This window comes from Panulirus ornatus, chromosome 58, assembly GCF_036320965.1.
Source record: "Panulirus ornatus isolate Po-2019 chromosome 58, ASM3632096v1, whole genome shotgun sequence".
In the NCBI taxonomy this organism is placed as follows: domain Eukaryota; kingdom Metazoa; phylum Arthropoda; class Malacostraca; order Decapoda; family Palinuridae; genus Panulirus; species Panulirus ornatus.
In genome coordinates this window covers 36,722,140-36,743,839 of record NC_092281.1, presented here as the reverse complement: position 1 = coordinate 36,743,839, position 21,700 = coordinate 36,722,140, and positions in this window count along the sequence as shown.

Sequence of the window (21,700 nt, the reverse complement as noted above, 5' to 3'; positions counted from 1 at the left end):
ATTTTTCTTATTTTTTTTCATCCCTATGGATGGGACTCATAAATGTTAGGAACTTTTCCTAACGATTTGATCCTTTATGGTAACCGCTTCATTCGTACAATAGTTTGTCAATAATTTGCAACTGAATGAAAACTTTTGCCATAGGAAGTGTCTTCTGAGACCGGGTATAACAGGTCGACTGCTGGAGGAGGAGCAGCTTCTCCAATCTCAACGACGGGAACTTAAGGTTCAAGGAATTTCAGGGATGAATGTTGGTGGTGTGGACTTTAATCTTCAACACGGCCGCTTCAGCTTTAGGGTCGGCTGCTGCTGCAGGTGCTGCTGATCCTCCAGTTGCAGCGACGGACACATCAGGGTCTTCATCGACGACCAGTACGAGTACGTCGGGATCCACCAGGCCTGATTCATCCCCATAGAAGTAGGGGATCAAGGTCACCAATTCAGTGGTAGGCATCACTTTGCCCCGTTGTTTGGTGGGAGCCAAAGAAACATTGATGGGGATGGCGGCTGCTCCTGTGTCAACTACACCAGTTTCCTCGCTGGGTCCGCCTTCGCACAGGTCATCATCATCTTGATGCCGAGTCTGGATCTTCACCACTACTCTCTCGTGCACGGGTTCGATATCCAGGCGTGATCTCTTCCTGGAAGGCCTTTGGCATTCTGGAAGGCACCGCTTTCCTCCCTGGGCCAGGCCCTCACTGCCGGACAACCAGGCAATTCTGGTGTAGGCGTACTCCTGGTGGCGGCCGTTGCGTCCTCCAAGTCTGCGATCTGCCTTGATGCCCCACCGTCCCAGTGTTCTCCCGACGTTCAGGACGGCAGCTTTCTCGTACCCGAACCCTTCGCAGAATTCACAGTATCGCAAATATAGCTCAGTTCGGCTTATACAATCTTTAACAGCCCCGGTTTGCTGGATGTGAGCCTCGAAAAATTCAAGGAAGGATTCCTTGCCAGGGTACCGATGGGCAGCGCGGACGTGAGTCATTTCTGCGATCTGGTGAGATGAGTGATTTACTTGACGAAGTAAACTTTCATAGACCAGCACTTGCAAAAATATAGTGAAGCCACACAAAAATATAGTCGACTCTCGTTTCCTCATTGATCTGATATCCTAGATGATACATTAACATAGTGAAGTTGAAGCACTAGTGTAGTGAAGATGAAACATCAATATAGTGAAGATGGCAGGTTACGGTAGAGGGTGTACACTGGGCAGAATTCCCTCTAGTGGAGAGTGTAATGTAGCTTGTAGTGGAAATATAATGGTGTGTGTGTGTGTGTGTGTGTGTGTGTGTGGTGTGTTTACGTAGTGATACAAAGACTATATAAGAAAGACAGGAAAACAGGAGTAATCTCGCGTGAGCAATGGCTGCTTTAATTGTGCACGTTGTCAACAGCTGGTGGTACTAATTACCCTTGTGCTGTCTGGCTGTCTGTTTGTTGACGAAAACTTTACAGCGAGTTTCCAGTTTGAAAAAAGAGAAAAGAAAATAATCCAAAACTTGTTTTTCATGTTTTTCCCAAGGATAAAGTCTTGTACGCACGACTTCAGACTACTATGATCAATAACATATATAGGTAACATTAAACACAATGTTAGGGACCAAATCAACTGGACGGTTTCATCAACAATCATGCCATATCAACCAGGACATATTTCATTCTTTAACATTAAAGCAACATATTTACATACATAACCTGTAATTGGTCCACGTAAGCCTAATGATCCTGATGAAGTAATTATGCAGATAAGAGATGATGGGAAATACTCTAACAATAATGAGCTTGAAAACAAAGTTAACTAGCATAAGTGACTCGTCAATAAGTAAGCTCAAGAATAGTTTTTTCTTTAATTACAAAACTGTAGGTATTGGGGAAATATGGTATGTACTTCTTGATATCTAAAAAATTCGCCTTTGTCTTTGTTGAGTTTGTAGAAAAATGTGGTTGTTTGTTATCTACTTGTCTTAGATTTATCCCATCCTACGTTTATATTTATGAATGTCTTACCAATTCCATCACAGCAATACCCCTTACGTCTCTTTGTCCTGTGGAAATATGTGTAAAATGTGATGTGTGGGAGTAGTTTTCCTCCTCTTGCATATCACACATAGATAACATCTTTTTCTGCTCATAATCATATATCTGATTAATCTCATGTTAGTTCTAAGCTCCAAATCACAGACACCATTATCTCTCACCGTCATGTTCACTACAGAGAGAGACACCATTATCTCTCACCGTCATGTTCACTACAGAGAGAGACACCATTATCTCTAAGTATCATGTTCACTACAGAGAGAGACACCATTATCTCTCACCGTCATGTTCCCTACAGAGGGAGACACCATTAACTCTCACCGTCATGTTCACTACCGAGGGAGACACCATTTTCTCTCACCATCATGTTCACTACAGAGGGAGACACCATTATCTCTCACCATCATGTTCACTACAGAGGGAGACACCATTATCTCTCACCATCATTAAGTTCTGGCCTGCAAGTAACAGAGAACTGCTACTCAGGACCACCTGGCCATTGTAAGACTCACGCATACTACCATTAATTTTTCATTAACTATTTGTTATTATCATTTTACTGTAAGTTACATAGAGTTAGATGCATGTTCCCACGGGCCCACTGTTCCCACGGGCTACTGTTACTCAGGATGTTTGAACACGTAAGATCTGATCTGTTATTTGAACACGTTGTTGAATGGGTGTTGACGGACTCCAATATAACCCCTGCCAGTGTGACCTGAGGAGACACACTGGCCAGCATCGTCACACTGTTCACTAGAGTGTGTCGTAATGTGTCATAAGACTATAGCCCAGAGTACTACACATGTACGTACATATTCTTTTGTAATAAATCTACAAAGGCCGACTGATCTTCATTGACTACCATCCACGAAGAAGACCTGTATTCATTCCTGACAATTCAACCTTACAAATGGTGGCAGCGAAGTAAGAACCTACGTGACCACAGACGACCGTCACATCTACTTCATATTTCTACGCCTGGTGGTCCCAGCAGTCATACAAGCCTACCTGACAGTCTTGGCGCTCGCTCTACTGGACGTTTAGGGCGGAATCCACGGCCGACTACGTTCTCCATCACCCGTATCTCCAGGCAGTGAAGATACGTCTATATTGCATTGCTGACACTGTGTCACTTGCAAGGGAACACAGCGCCTCCACCGTGGAGTGTGGTCATCACATCCACGCGTCTCCAGCAAGGTCAGCGATCCTGCCAACACCAACGTGGAGGTCATCCTGTCGACCGCTCTAGAGACGCACCATCAGCAGCCGTGGCGACATCCCAGACGTCAGCATCGCGTGGTCCGGCCCTGGTTGCTCACTCAACTTTCCTGCTAGCGAGCCGCTCCTCTGCACACATCTTCACCTCGCTACACCACACCCGAGACGTCTAAGTGAGCGAATCTCCCATTCAGATAAGAACTGTGTCAAAATGGTTCACTCTGTGAGGTATGCTCCTTTTGTGTGTTACTAGTCCCTAGTCTATCAATATAGACATATGTATATATATATACTTTTGGGTAATATGACTACTCGTCCTTGTAGCTTAACAAATTAATCTAAGGGTTTTTCTTGCATATATTCTTATGTTTTCATACATTGATACTGTTGATTTTAGTGATGATTACTTTCGCATGCAGAATCTTGTATTGATATGTTGTTATCCCATACTTTTTATTGCCTTTATTTCGGTGCAGTATTTTCAAATAATATTCAGGTTAGGTATTTTGGATTAGGACAATAGTGTTCATTGTATTCTGATTTTTAGAGAGGTTTATTACTTAAACACTTTAAGTCTGATTGTATTACATGTCCGAAGATATTCCATGCGGTAATCGTAAAGGTTCATATGTACTTAGGAAATTACCTAGAATCTCTTATTATAAACGGAACCAGCCTTCTAAAATGGTGACGTCACACAAAGTTGTTTTGACAGATTCTGGTGACACAGATGACCCACAGAAACCTTCTCATACACTACCACACCCACACCCACCTTCCCCTCCACCTCATGAAAACTCAGGACAATCAGATACTTCACAAAAAACAGTTTTCACACTAAAACAAGCTAGGGAACCACACGAGTTATTTGATGGTAAACTATCAAATTTTGATCGGTGGATCAGGAACGTAGAGGACAGTGTTGAACATAATGGTGAGTCAGGAGACAAAGCGCTTATAGCAGCTGCTAAAAATCTCATTGATTTCACCAAGCCTAACAATTACGCTAGGGTTGTTTATGACTCAGAGGATGTTCAAAACTGTACATCTTGGGAGGAATTTAAAACGTTGTTTAAATTAGGTTGTGAGGAATCATTCTCAGATAATCTACTAACCGTCCTTTTACGTGCTCTTAACACTACATACACGGATGATACGTCAATCCCTGATCACTGGAGTACCTTACATGGAAGAATGACGTTATTTAGGCAGGCTTACGAATCCTGACCCTGGATGTCGGCCATGATGAAGCCTGAAACTCATGTGCAAACACTCATGCGTTTATTACACATACTCTTCATTCTCAAGGACCTGACCTCCAGACGTAGCTCGGCGGTTACTTGATGAAGACATCGACCCATCATGGTCAGTAACGAAAGTATTGAGTTACACTAAAAAGAAAGGTGGATATCACAACACCAAGACACTGGGGAGGGTGTCGGCTTCCCAATGTATGAGGAAACATTCTAGTGATCAACACAATCATTCCTCTCACGGCCACTTAAAGCGATGCAGTGATGACAAACACTCACATAAGGTTACGTGCTTCCGGTGTGGCCAACCAGGATATCAAGCGAATGTGTGTACTTACACATCGGACTCTTTCTCACGCCTCGACCAGAACAACAAACGCAGTCAACAACCCATGGCATCACAACCTCGGTCGTCACAATGCTGCAGACCGTGTCATAATTTCCTGCAGTCAGACACCAAGCTGACCTTCACCCGCTCGCGCCCCACAACACCAGACAGGTGTTCATATCATAAGAACGCTAGACACAGCGGAATGCCGAGCATTAGCTAGGCAGACGTCACCTAACACAGGTTCATCATGTCATCATCAACAATGACAATCTCTCGCTCATGACAAGACTTCGTCACATAAGGAACTCTTAAGACATTTTCGTTCTTCGCCATTTTTTCACATTACAAGTTTCGATTTAGTGGGTTCTTTCCAGGATAAGCCAATCACAATCTTTCTAGACAGCGGCGCTGAAGCAGATGTCATTGATTGTGATTTTATTCAACCATTAATGTGGCGCACTCAACTTGTTCAATGCTCGGACTTTTACCCATCCCTTCAAAGTATCTCAAATGAAAATCTCGACGTAAGGGGCACTATTAAAATGAACATTCGCATAGGCGACTCAGTCATTACCGTAACCCCTTACATTGTTCGTGGTGTAACTTTTCCTGCTAACTTGTTACTAGGACGCCACTCTATGTGTGGCACAACATAAGATCTGTCCTATTTATCATGTGGTTTGTGTTGATAATACGTTCCTGCCATTGTCAGAGAAGAGTTCTCACTCAGTCAGAGTCATTAATACATCTGCTCCCACGTCCTGCTTCACGAAGGCTAATACCTACCCCTTTTATTTTTCTACTCATTGCCCTGGTAAACTTCCAACAAATATGACTCTGCATAGTAACACGTTAACGAAGGTTCCTCTCTCACTTTCTCGAAAGTGGATGACTGATCATGGACTGAGACATAGTCAGGGTGATCTCGTACTAAGAGTAGTTGCCGAACCTTTATCACTAACTGTCAAAGGGCTATCGATGGATGCCTCTATTCATGAGACCGCAGATGGAGAGGTTACCGTATACATTGCCAATACGGGACCCCACTCCTGTCCGTCTCTGTAGAGGGGCCAAGCTTGTGGAATTCTCCGTTTTGAAGTCCAGAATTCAAGACGAGGAGTTACATGAGTTTAACATCTGTCTAGTCTCACATTCCATTAACCCACCACCACCTACTCCTCCTACCCCTGACTCAGCAGTGCACGGCTCGAGTCAGCTCCCCACCATCACCCCTGACATGATATCCAAGGTAGGATTAACCAAACATGTTGACCAGTTAACAGACTTACTTAACCAGTATAGGTCTACTATTGCCTTATCAGGAGAACCACTCGGTAGAACTCATTTGGATGTTCACATTATTAACTTAGAGAAAAACACACAAGTCCCATTGACGTCCCAGCCTATCGATTGCCACACCCACGCACACAGAGACATAGCAAACAAACTTGTTCAGGACATATTGAAAGATAAGGTTATAGAGGAATCACGATCACCATGGAATTTACCACTTTGATCGTTCCGAAAAAGGACGGAACTTTTAGACCTATTCATAGATTTTAGAAAACTTGACAACAAGGTCACTTTGAAAGATGGTTTCCCATTACCAGTGGTATCAGAGCTTCTTCATAGCCTCGGTAACAATAAGGTATTTTCAACTTTGGATTTATTGAGCGGATTTTGGCAGATTCCCTTGTCAGAGGAAAGCCGCCCCCTGATTCTGTTCAGTACGCCAGATGGTCATTGGCAGTTCATATGCATCATGCACTTCGGTCTTCATTCCTCACCGGTGATCACCTTCTCAAGGTTAATGACTAACATTTGTCGTCACATGTTGGGCAAAGATGTATTGGTTTATCTTGACATAATTGTCATGTCTCCAGATATTGCTTCTCATTTCAAAAGTCTTGAGAGAGTATTTCTACGACTTAAGGATGCAAACCTAAAAGTCAAGTTATCCAAATGTTCCTTTCTACAAACAAGAATTAATTACTTAGGTCACACCGTTGATGAAAACGGTATTCCACCTAATGCACATAAAGTCAAAACAATTGTAGAATGGCCAGTCCCTTCCACAACAGACAAGGTCAAATCCTTCCTTAGTTCAGCAAGATATTATCGAAGATTTATCGCTATTTTCGCGAAGATCACAAACCCCCTCACTTCATTTCTGAAACAGGAAGTTACATTCCAGTGGTCTACAGTGCATTTAACTTATTCAAACAATACTTGATCGAGGCGCCTACCCTTCGATTTCCCAACTTTGAGAAACCCTTCATTTTGCACACAGATGTTTGTAAACAGGGTCTTGGAGCTGTACTTATGCAGGAGTCACATAAGGGTAGACTTTTTCCCATAGCCTATGCGAGCCATTCATGTTCAAAGACGGAATCGAAATACTCAATAACTGAGTTAGAAGGCCTTGCAGTTGTTTGGCCACTCAAAAATTTCAAGGAATACATATATGGCTACCTTATTACAGTTTATACAGATCACAGAGCACTGTTAGGTATTTTCAAAGACAAGAACCTACAGGAAAGTTTCAAAGATGATTTTTAACTACATAAACATTTGACCCAGATTTTCGTTTTGTTTCTGGCTCATCCAATGTAGTTGCAGACGCGCTTTCCCGCAGAGTGGGTGCAGTCACTGTAGATAATAGCCTCGTATATTTTGATGTAGAGAGGTTGAGACAGCATCAACGGGATGACACAGTCTGGGGTCCTGTCATAGAATTCCTAGAGGGCATAAGATCATGGGAAAGAGTTTATATGGACATATTAGGAGGTTTCTTAGGTCCATGGCAGGTTAGAGATACATTTTAGTAATTACTGATACCTTCACGAGATACTGTGAATTAGTTTCAGTTCAAAATAAAGACGCAGCCACGGTTGCTAAGGCGTTCAAAAAACATATCTTAGACATATAATGCGCCGAAGATTTTAGTCACAGATAATAGTGGGGAATTAAATAACTCATTATTAGAAGAACTCTGTACAACATAAGTAAATGTAATATAATGGCACATCACCCAGCCTCGAATGGCCTGGCAGAAAGGTTGAACCGTAAGATCCTCCAGTGTCTTCCCACCAACATTAATTTTGATCATGATGAATGGAGTGAGTACCTGTCTGATGTCCAATGTTCATTAAATGTAGCATATCATAAGTCAATTGGAGACACACTCTTCTACGCCTTACACGGTTTTGATAAAGTGTTGCCGTATGACATAATAGCGTCCCTGTAAGACTCACGCATACTACCATTAATTTTTCATTAGGTATTTGTTATTATCATTTTACTGTAAGTTACATAGAGTTAGATGCATGTTCCCACGGGCCCACTGTTCCCACGGGCTACTGTTACTCAGGATGTTTGAACACGTAAGAGCTGATCTGTTATTTGAACACGTTGTTGAATGGGTGTTGACGGACTCCCATACAACCCCTGCCAGTGTGACCTGAGGGGACACACTGGCCAGCATCGTCACACTGTTCACTAGAGTGTGTCGTAGTGTGTCATAAGACTATAGCCCAGAGTACTACAGATGGACGTACATATTCTTTTGTAATAAATCTACAAAGGCCGACTGATCTTCATTGACTACCATCCACGAAGAAGACCTGTATTCATTCCTGACAATTCAACCTTACAAATGGTGGCAGCGAAGTAAGAACCTACGTGACCACAGACGACCATCACATCTACTTCATATTTCTACGTCTGGTGTTGCCAGCAGTCATACAAGCCTACCTGACAGTCTTGGCGCTCGCTCTACTGGACGTTTAGGGCGGAATCCACGGCCGACTACGTTCTCCATCACCCGTATCTCCAGGCAGTGAAGATACGTCTATATTGCAATGCTGACACTGTGTCACTTGCAAGGGAACACAGCGCCTCCACCGTGGAGTGTGGTCATCACATCCACGCGTCTCCAGCAAGGTCAGCGATCCTGCCAACACCAACGTGGAGGTCATCTTGTCGACCGCTCTAGAGACGCACCATCAGCAGCCGTGGCGACATCCCAAACGTCAGCATCGCGTGGTCCGGCCCTGGTCGCTCACTCAACTTTCCTGCTAGCGAGCCGCTACTCTGCACACATCTTCACCTCGCTACACCACACCCGAGACGTCTAAGTGAGCGAATCTTCCATTCAGATAAGAACTGTGTCAAAATGGTTCACTCTGTGAAGTATGCTCCTTTTGTGTGTTACTAGTCCCTAGTCTATCAATATAGACATATGTATATATATATACTTTTGGGTAATATGACTACTCGTCCTTGTAGCTTAACAAATTAATCTAAGGGTTTTTCTTGCATATATTCTTATGTTTTCATACATTGATACTGTTGATTTTAGTGATGATTACTTTCGCATGCAGAATCTTGTATTAATATGTTGTTATCCCATACTTTTTATTGCCTTTATTTCGGTGCCGTATTTTCAAATAATATTCAGGTTAGGTATTTTGGATTAGGACAATAGTGTTCATTGCATTTTGATTTTTAGAGAGGTTTATTACTTAAACACTTTAAGTCTGATTGTATTACATGTCTGAAGATATTCCATGCGGTAATCGTAAAGGTTCATATGTACTTAGGAAATTACCTAGAATCTCTTATTATAAACGGAACCAGCCTTCTAAAATGGTGACGTCACACAAAGTTGTTTTGACAGATTCTGGTGACGCAGATGACCCACAGAAACCTTCTCATACACTACCACACCCACACCCACCTTCCCCTCCACCTCATGAAAACTCAGGACAATCAGATACTTCACAAAAAACAGTTTTCACACTAAAACAAGCTAGGGAACCACACGAGTTATTTGATGGTAAACTATCAAATTTTGATTGGTGGATCAGGAACGTAGAGGACATTGTTGAACATAATGGTGAGTCAGGAGACAAAGCGCTTATATCGGCTGCTAAAAATCTCATTGATTTCACCAAGCCTAACAATTACGCTAGGGTTGTTTATGACTCAGATGACATTGGAAACTGTACATCTTGGGAGGAATTTAAAACGTTGTTTAAATTCGGTTGTGAGGAATCATTCTCAGATAATCTACTAACCGTCCTTTTACGTGCTCTTAACACTACATACACGGATGATACGTCAGTCCCTGATCACTGGAGTACCTTACATGGAAGAATGAGATTATTTAGGCAGGCTTACGAATCCTCACCCTGGATGTCGGCCATGATGAAGCCTGAAACTCATGTGCAAACACTCATGCGTTTATTACACATACTCTTCATTCTCAAGGACCTGACCTCCAGACGTAGCTCGGCGGTTACTTGATGAAGACATCGACCCATCATGGTCAGTAACGAAAGTATTGAGTTACACTAAAAAGAAAGGTGGATATCACAACACCAAGACACTAGGGAGGGTGTCGGCTTCCCAATGTATGAGGAAACATTCTAGTGATCAACACAATCATTCTTCTCACGGCCACTTAAAGCGATGCAGTGATGACAAACACTCACATAAGGTTACGTGTTTCCGGTGTGGCCAACCAGGACATAAAGCGAATGTGTGTCCTTACACATCGGACTCATTCTCACGTGAGCCTCGACCAGAACAACAAACGCAGTCAACGACCCATGTCATCACAACCTCGGTCGTCACAATGCTGCAGACCGTGTCATGATTTCCTGCTGTCAGACACCAATCTGACCTTCACCCGCTCGCGCCCCACAACACCAGACAGGTGTTCATATCATAAGAACGCTAGACACACTTCAGCGGAATGTCGAGCATTAGCTAGACAGACGTCATCTAAAACAGGTTCATCATGTCATCATCAACAATGACAATCTCTCGCTCATGACAAGACTCCGTCACGTAAGGAACTCTTAAGACATTTTCGTTCTTCGCCATTTTCTCACATTACAAGTTTCGATTTAGTGGGTTCTTTCTAGAATAAGCCAATCACAATCTTTCTAGACAGTGGCGCGGAAGCAGATGTCATTCATTATGAATTTATTCAACCATTAATGCGCACTCAACTTGTTAAATACTCAGACTTTTACCCACCCCTTCAAAGTATCTCAAATGAAAATCTCGACGTAAGGGGCACTATTAAAATGAACATTCGCAATGGCGACTCGGTCATTACCATAACCCCTTACATTGCTCGTGGTGTAACTTTTCCTGCTAACTTGTTACTAGGACGCCACTGTATGTGTGGCACAACATAAGATCTGTCCTATTTATCATGTGGTTTGTGTTGATAATACGTTCCTGCCGTTGTCAGAGAAGAGTTCTCACTCCGTCAGAGTCATTAATACATCTGCTCCCACGTCCTGCTTCACGGTAGATATTACCCACCCCTTTTATTTTTCTACTCATTGCCCTGGTAAACTTCAAACAAATATGACTCTGCATAGTAACACATTAACGAAGGTTCCTCTCTCACTTTCTCGAAAGTGGATGACTGATCATGGACTGAGACATAGTCAGGTGATCTCGTACTAACAGTAGTTGCTGAACCTTCATCACTAACTATCAAAGGGCTATCGATGGATGCCTCTATTCATGAGACCGCAGATGGAGAGGTTACCGTATACATTGCTAATACGGGACCCACTCCTGTCCGTCTCTGTAGAGGGGCCAAGCTTGTGGAATTCTCTGTTTTGAAGTCCGGAATTCAAGACGAGGAGTTACATGAGTTTAATATCCGTCTAGTCTCACATTCCATTAACCCACCACCACCTACTCCTCCTACCCCAGACTCTGCAGTGCACGGCTCGAGTCAGCTCTCCGCCATCACCCCTGACATGATATCCAAGGTAGGATTAACCAAACATGTTGACCAGTTAACAGACTTACTTAACCAGTATAGGTCTACTATTGCCTTATCAGGAGAACCACTGGGCAGAACTCATTTGGATAATCACATTATTAACTTAGAGAAAAACACACAAGTCCCATTGACGTCCCAGCCTATCGCTTGCCACACGTACACAGAGACATAGCAAGCAAACTGGTTCAGGATATGTTGAAAGATAAGGTCATAGAAGAATCACGGTCACCATGGAATTCACCACTTCTGATCGTTCCGAAAAAGGACGGAACTTTTAGACCAGTCATAGATTTTAGAAAACTCAACAACAAGGTCACTTTGAAAGATAGTTTCCCATTACCAGTGGTATCAGAGCTTCTTCATAGCCTCGGTAACAATAAGGTATTTTCAACTTTGGATTTATTGAGCGGATTTTGGCAGATTCCCTCGTCAGAGGAAAGCCGTCCCCTGACTGTGTTCAGTACGCCAGATGGTCATTGGCAGTTCATATGCATCATGGCCTTCGGTCTTCATTCCTCACCGGTGATCACCTTCTCAAGGTTAATGACTAACATTTGTCGTCACATGTTGGGCAAAGAAGTATTGGTTTATCTTGATGATATAATTGTCATGTCTCCAGATATTGCTTCTCATTTCAAAAGTCTTGAGAGAGTGTTTTTGCGACTTAAGGATGCAAACCTAAAAGTCAAGTTATCCAAATGTTCCTTTCTACAGACAAGAATTAATTACTTAGGTCACACCGTTGACGAAAACGGTATTCAACCTAATGCAGATAAAGTACGAACAATTGTGGAATGGCCATTCCCTTCCACAACAGACAAGGTCAAATCCTTCCTTGGTTTAGCAGGATATTATCGAAGATTTATCGCTAATTTCGCGAAGATCGCAAACCCACTCACTTCATTTCTGAAACAGGGAGTTACATTTCCAGTGGTCTACAGCGCAAGACAATGCGTTTAACTTACTCAAGCGACACTTGATAGAAGCACCTATCCTTCGATTTCCCAACTTTGAGAAACCCTTCATTTTGCACACAGATGCTTGTAAACAGGGTCTTGGAGCTGTACTTATGCAGGAGTCTAATAGGGGTTGACTTTTTCCCATAGCTTATGCGAGCCGTACATGTTCGACGACGGAATCGAAATACTCAATAACAGAATTGGAAGGCCTTGCAGTTATTTGGGCACTCAAACATTTTAAGGAATACATATATGGTAACCCTATTACAGTTTATACAGATCACAGAGCTCTGTTGGGTATTTTTCAAAGACAAGATCCTACAGGAAAGTTTCAGAGGTGGTTTTTAACTATACAAGCATTTGACCCAGATTTTCGCTTTGTTTCGGGTTCATCCAATGTAGTTGCAGACGCACTCTCCCGAAGAGTGGGTACAGTCACTGTAGGCAATAGCCCCGTAGATTTTGATGTAGAAAGGTTGACACGACATCAACGAGATGACCCAGTCTGGGGTCCTGTCATAGAATACCTAGAGGGTGTAAGATCTTCATTGGATGCTAAAACAGTTGTTCCAGTCAGAGAATTGTATTTAGCGAGGGAGTCTTGTGCAGGGACGCGAAATTAGGAGCACCTGCCCGTGTTGTTAAGCAAGCAATAATTCCAACAACATTAGTACAGGATTTCTTGAAGTTAGCACATGATTCACCGCAGGCCGCACACCCAGGCGCAGATAGATGCTATAAGCAAACTCGTTTGAGGTATTTCTGGCCAAGAATGCAGAAAAGCATTAAGGATTATATTTTGAGGTGCCAAACATGTAACACATACAAGGGAAGTCCTACCACCCCGCAGACTGTGTTGAAATATCCTTTACCTTCATACCCATGGGAAAGAGTTCATATGGACATATTAGGAGGTTTCCCTAGGTCCATGGCAGGCTACAGATACATTTTAGTAATTACTGATGCCTTCACGAGATATTGTGAATTAGTCCCAGTTCAAAATAAAGACGCAGCCACGGTCGCTAAGGCGTTCAAAAAAATATATCTTAGACAGACATAATGCTCCTAAGATTTTGGTTACAGATAATGGTGGGGAATTTAATAACTCATTATTAGAAGAACTCTGTAAATTGTATAACATAAATAAATGTAATATAAGGGCACATCATCCAGCCTCGAATGGCCTGGCAGAAAGGTTGAACCGTAAGATCCTCCAGTGTCTTCCCACCAACATTAATTTTGATCATGATGAATGGGATGAATACCTGTCTGATGTCCAATGTTCATTAAACTCAGCTTATCATGTCAATTGGAGACACACCCTTCCACGCCTTACACGGTTTTGATAAAGTGTTGCCGTATGACATAATTGCGCCCCTTCCTTCATGTCCAGCGGTCAAGAAATCAGTTGTAGCGGAAAAATATCGCACGACTCAATTGATTCATCAAAGGATCAAGGAAAATCTAGGTGAAGCCACTACAACCTTCATAAACCAGGCTAATAAATCCGCGAAACCATCAAAGGTACGTAGCTCCCGGACTCTTGGTAATGGTGCAGGAATTTAACTCTAGAAGTGATGTTCCTAAACTTGACCCAAAATTTTCTGGCCCCTATAGAGTCTTAGCTCATTTAAAGGGACATAAGTTCAGGGTTCGACATCTAAATACAGGTGACATTCGTGAAGAACATGAGGACCACTTGAAAGTTTTACAGTATTCTGAACATGATCATCCCGGTACCACAACAGACAACACTCCTCAAACCCAAAACAATGTCACCCAACCAACTTCTACCACTGTTCAGACTGTCCCCACACCAGAACCGACCACCCTCACAACACCACCACAGACACATCAGTATTCATTAAGACCTCGCCTTTAAGAAGTTGCTAAGTTTATCATTTTACAGGTTCTTCCTTCTCATGTCCTTATGGTGTCTTCCTGTATATGACACCATGGCAGTACCAGGCGCCCTTCTCACGACTCCCCGCGAGGTCCACCTCGTGAGGGACACACTCTAAGTTAAGCTGGGCCTGGAGGGTCTACCCTACACTTACGGTAATTTAGTAAAACTAATGGAAGCCGTACCTCGCTTACGGTCTACCCTACTCAAGTTTTACAACAGTGCATCCATCAGAAACTCTAGTGTTGCTCCTCCTCCAACTTTGTTAAACCAGTGGACCTGGAAACTGAATAGTACCTGTATGATTCTGTATGACATAATACAAGACATTGAATCCAGTAAATACTAATGCCAGGATGAACACGAAAAAGCAAAGGAGAGGCAAGAGAGGCCTGCTTAATTTTGTAGGGTCCCTCCAATCATATTTGTTTGTTATTGCTACTCAGGAAGAACTTAATTCAGTTAGGAATCAGGTTAGATCCTTAGAATTTCAACAACTTCTTAACAACAGGTATATTAAGGCTAAAGCTAAGATCTTAAAACAACATTCTAAATATTTGAATGACATAATGTTAACTGTTAATAACTTGACACATGTAGCACTACTGTCAAAGTCTCTTAATCCCATATATGCTACAGTGACTATTTCCACATATGTTGATAGTTTATATCTCCAAATCACTTATTATGCACATTATTTCACTGGCTTATTGGAAGATGTTAATAATCTGGTAAACCAAGTTGTCACACCATCATTTTTTCCCTTCTCGGAACTCACACGTATCATTAAACAAGCGATGACGAAATTCGGTTACACCCCAGCTCTCCCTCTGCATCACGTGGCCAGTTATTACTCCTTACTAACGGTTGACGTGATCCTCGAAGCGGTCATTATCCACCTACCATTCACTGACTCCAATACTTACAGCCTTGTGAACGTAATACCGTTCCCTTTTAATTATACAGAAGAGTTGCAAAAAACTATCGTCCTTGCTGATAACATGAACTTTCTATTATTAAATATTAATTCCTCATTGATTGCACATCTCTCCTTGGATGATTTAGCATTGTGCCATAAACCATTGCTTGACAACTTGATTTGCACCTCCTCCCATCCCCCCCTCCTCACCCCATACCTTGGTTTTCCATAATTTACAAACAAATTCATGTGAGTGCCAACTACTTTTTGGGCGTCAACAAAATGTTCTTCGTTCTTGTTCCTTTAAGGAAATTGTTGTTAATGAACCTTGGATTGAAAGTATTGACCAGTATCACGTACTGTTTTTCCCAGACCCACAAAATATTCTTATTCATTGCCCACCTAATCATCCCAAATCTTATTTATTTCTGGGACACATTCAGTTAGGACAACAATATATTCTTATCAGTTCCAGTTTCAAATTGTTCGGCACTCATGATCATTATTTGGGACGAATTGATAGAGCTATCCCAAGTTTAGGACGAATTCCCCAAAACATCAACTTACCAATCATCGATGAAGTAAAGATCCAACATCTTCCATCTATGGTTCAGAACGATCTAGATTCTACAATAGATGTTCTGGCTTTTGAGTCCACGGGGAAAATGAAACACGAAATGTTCCCAAGTGCACTTTCGTGTAATAATCACATCATCAGGGGAGACACAATAGAGAAATATAACAGTCAGTTGATATACATCTAAGAGACGAAGCTTGGACGCCATTTGGTTGCATCTATAAAGTGCCATGTGGAGACAGTGAAAAATTTTGTGATGGTCAGACTGGTAAGGATCTTTCTGTTAGACTTAAGCAACATAAATATAGTATAAGAACGGGACAAGAATCAAATGCCTTGTTTAATCATGTTAAAAACTATGACCATTGTATTGACTGGAGTAACGCTATCTCAGTTATTAACTCTAACTCTATTACCAAGAAAAATATCATTGAATCTTTTATTATCAAATATACAAAGAATTATAATCTCAATATTAGTGATGGTCTATACAAATTAGATAAGTTTATTGTAGATAAGTTTTGTAAAATGATAAGTTTATGAACGCTCGTTGTATGTTTTGGACAATCACATGTTTACCAAATGGCGTCCTAGCTTCGTCTCTTCGATGTATATCAACTGACTGTTATATTTCTCTATTGTGTCTCCCCTGATGATGTGATTATTACACGAAAGTGCACTTGGGAACTTTTCATGTTTCATTTTCCCCGTGGACTCATAGGAATATATATATACATATATATATATATATATATATATATATATATATATATATATATATATATATATATATATATATATATATATATATATATATATATATATATATATATATTATCCCTGGGGATAGGGGAGAAAGAATACTTCCCACGTATTCCCTGCGTGTCGTAGAAGGCGACTAAAAGGGGAGGGAGCGGGGGCTGGAAATCCTCCCCTCTTGTTTTTTTTTTTTTAATTTTCCAAAAGAAGGAACAGAGAAGGGGGCCAGGTGAGGATGTTCCCTCAGAGGCCCAGTCCTCTGTTCTTAACGCTACCTTGCTGATGCGGGAAATGGCGAATAGTTTGAGAAAAAAGAATATATATATATACATATATATATATATATATATATATATATATATATATATATATATATATATATATATATATATATATATATATATATATATATATATATATATATATATATATATATATATATATATATTTAGGCCCCCCACTCTGAGCCTTCGAGGAGGATGAGCACTCCCCGCGTGACTCCTTCTTCTGTTTCCCATTTTAGAAAGTTAATACAAGGAGGGGAGGATTTCTGGCCCCCCTCTCCCGTCCCCTCTAGTCGCTTTCTACGACACGCGAGGAATACGTGGGAAGTATTCTTTCACCCCTATCCCCAGGGATAATATACATATATATATACATATACACATACACAGACATACACATACATACGCACATACACACACACACACACATACATACATATATATACATATGAAAAATGTAAGAAACAATTTAGAAAACTGAAACTTCTAGCTTGAAATGAATGAAAAAAATGAATGTCACATAATGGTTCAACCTCTGGCTATGGAAAAAAGGAAATGTATAATTTATTTACACAAAGTGGGGTGCCTAAATGTGTGTGGATGTAACCAAGATGTGAAAAAAGGAGAGATAGGTAGTATGTTTGAGGAAAGGAACCTGGATGTTTTGGCTATGAGTGAAACGAAGCTCAAGGGTAAAGGGGAAGAGTGGTTTGGAAATGTCTGGGGAGTAAAGTCAGGGGTTAGTGAGAGGACAAGAGCAAGGGAAGGAGTAGCAATACTCCTGAAACAGGAGTTGTGGGAGTATGTGATAGAGTGTAAGAAAGTAAATTCTCGATTAATATGGGTAAAACTGAAAGTTGATGGAGAGAGGTGGGTGATTATTGATGCATATGCACCTGGGCATGAGAAGAAAGATCAAGAGAGGCAAGTGTTTTGGGAGCAGCTGAATGAGTGTGTTAGTGGTTTTGATGCACGAGACCGGGTTATAGTGATGGGTGATTTGAATGCAAAGGTGAGTAATGTGGCAGTTGAGGGAATAATTGGTATACATGGGGTGTTCAGTGTTGTAAATGGAAATGGTAAAGAGCTTGTAGATTTATGTGCTGAAAAAGGACTGATGATTGGGAATACCTGGTTTAAAAAGCGAGATATACATAAGTATACTTATGTAAGTAGGAGAGATGGCCAGAGAGCGTTATTGGATTACGTGTTAATTGACAGGCGTGCGAAAGAGAGACTTTTGGATGTTAATGTGCTGAGAGGTGCAACTGGAGGGATGTCTGATCATTATCTTGTGGAGGCTAAGGTGAAGATTTGTATGGGTTTTCAGAAAAGAAGAGTGAATGTTGGGGTGAAGAGGGTGGTGAGAGTAAGTGAGCTTGAGAAGGAGACCTGTGTGAGGAAGTACCAGGAGAGAATGAGTACAGAATGGAAAAAGGTGAGAACAATGGAAGCAAGGGGAGTGGGGGAGGAATGGGATGTATTTAGGGAATCAGTGATGGATTGCGCAAAAGATGCTTGTGGCATGAGAAGAGTGGGAGGTGGGTTGATTAGAAAGGGTAGTGAGTGGTGGGATGAAGAAGTAAGAGTATTAGTGAAAGAGAAGAGAGAGGCATTTGGACGATTTTTGCAGGGAAAAAATGCAATTGAGTGGGAGATGTATAAAAGAAAGAGACAGGAGGTCAAGAGAAAGGTGCAAGAGGTGAAAAAAAAGGGCAAATGAGAGTTGGGGTGAGAGACTATCAGTAAATTTTAGGGAGAATAAAAAGATGTTCTGGAAGGAGGTAAATAAAGTGCGTAAGACAAGGGAGCAAATGGGAACTTCAGTGAAGGGCGCAAATGGGGAGGTGATAACAAGTAGTGGTGATGTGAGAAGGAGATGGAGTGAGTATTTTGAAGGTTTGTTGAATGTGTTTGAGGATAGAGTGGCAGATATAGGGTGTTTTGGTCGAGGTGGTGTGCAAAGTGAGAGGGTTAGGGAAAATGATTTGGTAAACAGAGAAGAGGTAGTGAAAGCTTTGCGGAAGATGAAAGCCAGCAAGGCAGCAGGTTTGGATGGTATTGCAGTGGAATTTATTAAAAAAGGGGGTGACTGTATTGTTGAGTGGTTGGTAAGGTTATTTAATGTATGTATGACTCATGGTGAGGTGCCTGAGGATTGGCGGAATGCGTGCATAGTGCCATTGTACAAAGGCAAAGGGGATAAGAGTGAGTGCTCAAATTACAGAGGTATAAGTTTGTTGAGTATTCCTGGTAAATTATATGGGAGGGTATTGATTGAGAGGGCGAAGGCATGTACAGAGCATCAGATTGGGGAAGAGCAGTGTGGTTTCAGAAGTGGCAGAGGATGTGTGGATCAGGTGTTTGCTTTGAAGAATGTATGTGAGAAATACTTAGAAAAGCAAATGGATTTGTATGTAGCATTTATGGATCTGGAGAAGGCATATGATAGAGTTGATAGAGATGCTCTGTGGAAGGTATTAAGAATATATGGGGTGGGAGGAAAGTTGTTAGAAGCAGTGAAAAGTTTTTATCGAGGATGTAAGGCATGTGTACGTGTAGGAAGAGAGGAAAGTGATTGGTTCTCAGTGAATGTAGGTTTGCGGCAGGGGTGTGTGATGTCTCCATGGTTGTTTAATTTGTTTATGGATGGGGTTGTTAGGGAGGTAAATGCAAGAGTTTTGGAAAGAGGGGCAAGTATGAAGTCTGTTGGGGATGAGAAAGCTTGGGAAGTGAGTCAGTTGTTGTTCGCTGATGATACAGCGCTGGTGGCTGATTCATGTGAGAAACTGCAGAAGCTGGTGACTGAGTTTGGTAAAGTGTGTGGAAGAAGAAAGTTAAGAGTAAATGTGAATAAGAGCAAGGTTATTAGGTACAGTAGGGTTGAGGGTTAAGTCAATTGGGAGGTGAGTTTGAACGGAGAAAAACTGGAGGAAGTGAAGTGTTTTAGATATCTGGGAGTGGATCTGGCAGCGGATGGAACCATGGAAGCGGAAGTGGATCATAGGGTGGGGGAGGGGGCGAAAATTCTGGGGGCCTTGAAGAATGTGTGGAAGTCGAGAACATTATCTCGGAAAGCAAAAATGGGTATGTTTGAAGGAATAGTGGTTCCAACAATGTTGTATGGTTGCGAGGCGTGGGCTATGGATAGAGTTGTGCGCAGGAGGATGGATGTGCTGGAAATGAGATGTTTGAGGACAATGTTTGGTGTGAGGTGGTTTGATCGAGTGAGTAACGTAAGCTTAAGAGAGATGTGTGGAAATAAAAAGAGCGTGGTTGAGAGAGCAGAAGAGGGTGTTTTGAAGTGGTTTGGGCACATGGAGAGGATGAGTGAGGAAAGATTGACCAAGAGGATATATGTGTCGGAGGTGGAGGGAGCAAGGAGAAGAGGGAGACCAAATTGGAGGTGGAAAGATGGAGTGAAAAAGATTTTGTGTGATCGGGGTCTGAACATGCAGGAGGGTGAAAGGAGGGCGAGGAATAGAGTGAATTGGAGCGATGTGGTATACCGGGGTTGACGTGCTGTCAGTGGATTGAATCAAGGCATGTGAAGCGTCTGGGGTAAACCATGGAAAGCTGTGTAGGTATGTATATTTGCGTGTGTGGACGTATGTATATACATGTGTATGGGGGGGGGGGGTTGGGCCATTTCTTTCGTCTGTTTCCTTGCGCTACCTCGCAAACGCGGGAGACAGCGTCAAAGTATAAAAAAAAAAAAAAATATATATATATATGTTTGTGTGTGTGTGTGTGTGTGTGTGTGTGTGTGTGTGTGTGTGTGTGTGTGTGTGTGTGCAGATATCAATAAAATGGCAGGAGTGGATTATACGTACAAAAAAGGTGCTTATTAAAGAAAGATAAAATACTGAATAGTGGTGAAAACCTTTGTATTTATTACATTGAGAAAGTAGTAAATCAAATTACATCTAGAGGGCAATAAGTTTTCAAGTAATAATGAAATTTGTTCTTCATCAAAATCAAACAGAAAATAAAAAAAAAATCATAAAAGCCTAATACGTTTGTGTTGCTTATCCAGGCCCATTTTTACTAAGTAATGTTGGGACGGCTCCACCCACTTTAATCACTTGAGTACATAGAATATATTATCGTCGATGTTAAAGAGTTTTCCCTTTTGATGTTATCCTTAAAATGAAGGTTAAGGAAAGTGAGATAGAGCTTAACGTTAAAGTTAGGATAGCTAAGGCATCCTTGATCATATAATCACTAGTCAGGTGTTAATATAGGTTAGGTTAGGTTCAGTATCATTCATCAGGTCACCATTACCAAGGTGTTGTTATGTTGGGTCAGGCAACTTTAAACCAACTTTCAGTATTATTTACTCATAAATCTTTAAGTTCTAATAACCCAAAATTTTAAGAGTAGATAGGGTGGAAACTGATGGAAGCTAACATTCTTGCATAACCTGACCTCTCGCCTTCCCAAAACATAGCCATCCCAGCTTGGATATTGCACTGCTGTGTCCGTCAACTAATTTGAAAAGGAAGACATTGAATGGAGAAATTACTGAGGTAATCACCAAAGATGATTACTGGTCTGAGAAACAAATTCAGAGAGCAGATTAAACGACTTAAATCCATTCAACTTTAGGGAAAAGAAGTTTAAGAGATCCTATACAGGTG